We start from the raw sequence: 5,365 nt of genomic DNA on the forward strand, positions 1-5,365 counted from the left end.
TTCAATTTTTTATGATATATCTTAATATTTATATTTTGTTAAAAATAAAAATATTATTATGTTTTCAAAACCATATAAAACTGTATTATAACATCGATTGAGACAAAAAAACGAAATATTGAAATATAGATGTATCTCGCTGCATTTTGCAAGTATCCTTCTAATATTGTTATTATATATATGTTAGAACATATGTTATTACTTCCAAAATTTATTTCCATTTATATTATTTATTATTATATACTAATTACATAATATTACATTATAATATTTTATTATTTTAGAGTTGTATATCATATATTATTTACATTTATATTATTATGCATATTCTAATTATATATTTATATATAGGTGTTTTCAAATATATCAACCATGTAATTCTTATAAATAATAGAAACTATAATTAATGCTTATATTATAAAATATTGAGATGTTTATGGATAATTATCTTGATTCATTAATCATAATTAAGATATATATGAAATATGATAAAATTCATCAATAAAAAGTGGTTTTTAAGAGTTTTTGTCAAATACTTTATAATATAGTATATATATGTATATGAGCGAGCAAATGCAAACCACTTCCTTTTGTACAAACTGTACAAACTAGCATCAACCAATAACATAATTTCATTTAATTTTCTTTATTTTTATTTCATAAGGGTATGATTGTCCTTTGACTTTATAGTAAATAATCTTAGTAATATTTTAATTGTGTCTAAATTGGAAATATTATATAGATTGAAGATTTTTTAGGAAATGATCAATCAATTTGTTTTATAATAATCTTGAAACAGGTAAATTTTTTTATAGATACTTAGTAACATCAATGAAACAAGGTAATCTCTAATGAAACCAACTCAAGTTGTTTAATGAAACATGGTCATACATGATTGCATTAGGTTCATATGTATAACAGCTGTACTGAAACAGATTTATACTCATAGGTATGTATAACAATTTGTAATGAAACAAGTTTATATGTATAACAGCTATAATGAAAAAGGTTCACAAGTCATATATGATTGTATCAGGTTAATATATATATAACAACAATAATGAAACAGGTTCATAGAACATGTTTTTCCCGTTTTGCCCTTCCGTGTCTCCAATATGAATTTTTTTTTTGCTTTACTTATTTAGTTTGTTTCAATCTTGGTCTTTTATCAAAAAAAAAAAAAAAAATGGATGGGTGTGATCAGTTTATAAGATTTGTTTTACCTATGAACTTTAAACAAAAATCATTGTTATACCTATGAACTTCATGGTTTCATATGTGAACTGGGGTAAAAATATCTGAACAACCGAATTTCCTAGACGAAACAACACTATCATCGTTAAACAAACACCATGTAAAACATGATTATCTTTAAAAAAAAAGTAAAACATGGTTATCTTCAAATAATAAAAAACAATTTGTTTCAAATTTCTCCCCATCTAAATCAGTTTAATTTTTTATTATTATTTTATAACCTCTCATTTAATCATAACCGTTGATTTAAAAAAAAAAAATGAACGACTCTAATCGGCTAAGTAGTACGAACTTTGCTAACCAGGGTATTTTCATTTTTTTCATATACTGATACCACATTCTTTAATTATCTCATTCACTGTTTTGTTTCATCTATAAAATTTGGCAATTTTTTTGGAATAACCAATGTCCATACACGAAACACCATTATGAACTTTAAACAAAACCATTGTTTCACCACCTAAAACGAATCATCGTTTCATCTATGAACTAAACAAAAATCATTGTTATGAACTTTCTGGTTTCACCTTGAATTTCAGTAAAAATCGGAACAATCAAAGTTCATAGATAAAATAACACTATGAACTTTAAACAAACAACACATAAAACATGATCATCTTCCAAAAAGTAAAAACAAATAACTTATTAAACAAATTCCGATGGAGCAGTTCAAGTAGGAGAGATCAGAGAATGGTTGACGATTATTTTACAAAATAAATCATGATTATCTTTCAAAAATAAAATACAGTATTTTTCAAAATTGTCCCCTGTTTTGATTCAATTTAATTTATTTTCTTTTTCATCATTTTATAACATCTAATTTAATACTATTACTTGGTTATTCAACAAATGATTGTACACACATACATAGTGTGAAACTAAGAGATATTTAATTGACAATAAAGCCGCAATATCTAGATAACATGTCTACGAATAAAACTGTGTATAAGCAATATCAGAACATTCGACTTAAAGAAGAATACATATAGAACTCCAATGCAAGTTGCTAGTTATTTTTACACTAAAGGGCCGTTTACCAAACACTTATCCGAGTAAATATTTACCAAATCATATAGAATTTATATTTTCCATAACCAAATAAAGGGTAAGGAAAAAAAAATCGTTAGATTCCACGTGATTTTTAACGAATGTGTTCCTCATTTGCAACGAATTTCCTTCTCTTCACATATTGCACGTGCTTTGAATTATTTTATTTTATAAAAACAAACAAATCTATTAAATTTTATAGAAAGAAAATCTAATATATATATATATATATATATATATATATATATATAAAACTGGTTTTTATCATAAAGGTTGAAAGACTGTTGTTGTAAAAACTGTATGACTTAGGGGTCGTTTACCAAACATTTACCCGGTAAGCGTCTACGGGTAAAATTTGACACTATCATTTACTTTCCGGGTAAGATTTTAGTCCACCAAAATGGTATCGTATGCAATAATTTACCCGGTAAGCGCTTACCGTGGTAAGAGTCGTTGCCGTCACTTACCGGGTAAGACTTTTGGCTTTTGTCTCGCTCTTATCGGATAAGATTATTGGTCCTTACCATATTCATCCGGTAAGGTAGTGTGACTTGGTGTTTACTTACCCGAGTAAGTGTTTGGTAAACGGCCACTTAGCTTATATTATTTTACAAATTCACATAATTTATGAAAAAATAAACCATATTTATTTATCAAAAAGATTTAAAATTTGTAACTCTGTCGGCAATATCACATATCATTGTCTTCCAAAAATATCAATAGTATTTATTTGTAGTTAGGTATGTGATAAGAATTTACATATAAAATTATTATTAATTTCTGTAATAACCGGATCCTGGTTATTACCCAAGGTAATTAATGTGTGATTATTTGATTAAATAATTACGTGATAACTTGATAATTTGATACATGCTGGTATGTGCATTTGTGCCTTAATTGGATATTTATATTTTTATATGTGTACTTGCATATTATATGTATGCATGGAATATGGATGTATGCATATGAGTGCATGTGTGCATGGGTTTGGGTAAGTATGAGGTGGAAAAGTAGAAGGCGGTTTAACCGACCTTCCACTTTTGGCAAGTATAAATAGAGGCTTAGCCTCTTCATTTGCTTCTTCTTGCTGGTTTTGAGAGAATTGTGCTTTTAAAAGAGAAGTGTTGTACGGATTGCAAGTGTCAAGTTTCAAAATGGTTGATTTTCAGAATTTGGTTTCAAAAGCTTGTTAAGGTGAGTGGTTTCTAAACTTTTGCATAATATTTATACTGGTTTTTAGTTAAATGTTGTTTATTATTTGGATTGAAACCATACCTTATGTTTAAAGTTTTATCCGGACAAAGAGTGACCGGATAAGTGTTAAACCGGACAAAACTTGCCCGAATTGTTCTTAAACCGGACAAGCCTTGAGCGGTGTACTGTCCGGATATTATTAAACCGGTCAAGGGTTATGTGAGTGTTGTTCGGACTTGTATCCGGACAAGTTGTTGAGATTATTCTAAGTCTTAAACCGATCAAGTTTTGATTGAGGTGTTGACAGGACTTGTATCCGGATAAAGTTGGAATATATTTTAAGTGTTAAACCGGGCAAAGCTTTGGATAAGGTATTGACCGGATTTGTTATCCGGACAAACTTGGAATTATTTCTATGTATTAAACCGGACAAAGTTTATATGATTTGTTAACCGGATTGTTGACCGGAGATGAAATCCGGTTAAGTTATTGTTGACCAGATTTGATGTAATATTGTGTTTTTAATGAGAAATATTATTTTATCATGAAAAGCAAAATTTTGAAAGAAATGTTCGGGTATTGATGATAATTTCAATGGCTGCGGTTTATTTGAAATTATTATGTAAAAACAATTTTGATGATGGGATAAGGGTGGCATATCAAGGAGAGGTGTACCATGGGATAAGGGTGGCATATCAAGGAGAGGTGTACCTTTGGATATAAGGGTGGCATTTGTATGTGTGTTATATGATATAACTAATTCTATTATATCCTTTAAGATTACCGTGGTCCAGAGTCTTTATTTCTTTGTGACTTAAAGAATTAGGATCAAAGTTCTTATTGGAAATCATAGTTTGGATGTTATTGAGGAGAAAATGTTAGGTTTGGCCTGAAGCTTTGAAATAACCTTGTTGATTAAGAAAAGGTTTAAAAGTGGCATTATGTGGAACCTGATTGGTTCAGAGTTATGAGATTTGAATAAGCAGAATGTTTTGCTTGATAAATGGAAAAGATCTGGTATTATGTTCTTGTGTATTCATATATTTGTTATATATATGAATAATTGTTTTTATAAAGGTTTTGGTGATCCTTCACCCTGCAATGACATGAATAGGGTATCTCACTAGACCTTTCGGTCTAACCCTCGTTTTGTGATTTTAAACTATGTGTTGCAGGAGGTTCAGACAATAAGGGGAAGGGGAAGGTGTAATATTTTCCTTTATGCGCTTCTGCTTGAAGATCTGTTTTGACTGATTAGTACAAGAAATGTAATTCGAAATTTTGGACCTTGTAATTGGTCATGTTAGATTCTTGTACTAAAGGACCTGAATGAGATAATAATATGTATTTCCTTTGTATGAAATATGTATTACATGCAAGATGTGGGTTGGGGCGTTACAGAATGGTATCAGAGCCTGAGTTTAAGGGATTTAGGTATTAAACAGCATGATACCTAGACTTAAATTGTTCTATTGCATGTTAAGGGTACCGGACATAGTTAGCACCATTGGAAATAAATATGATGAGTTAAAAGAACAGTGTGTAAGGTAAATTTTAATTACATCTGGCCAGTGTAATTATGAATTTACAGGTACACATCTGAACTTGAAAACTTCATTATATTTGGGAATGTGAAAATGTGGTTATTAATACTAAACTTTGCAGATGTCTAGTCGAACTAGAAGATCTGAAAGAGTGGTTCATCCAGAATCTGAGGAAAGGGAAGAAACACCCGTAAATCTACCAACTAGCATGTCCAGAAATAGAGGTCGGGGAAGACCAAGGGGGACGCGGTAGAGGAAGAAGTCAGTCTCATGGAAGGGGTCAAACTGAAATACATTCTGAACATGAGGAATCCCACTCTGGGAAT

The sequence above is a fragment of the Cynara cardunculus genome, assembly GCF_001531365.2.
Source record: "Cynara cardunculus var. scolymus isolate 2C chromosome LG 11, CcrdV1, whole genome shotgun sequence".
Taxonomy (NCBI): domain Eukaryota; kingdom Viridiplantae; phylum Streptophyta; class Magnoliopsida; order Asterales; family Asteraceae; genus Cynara; species Cynara cardunculus.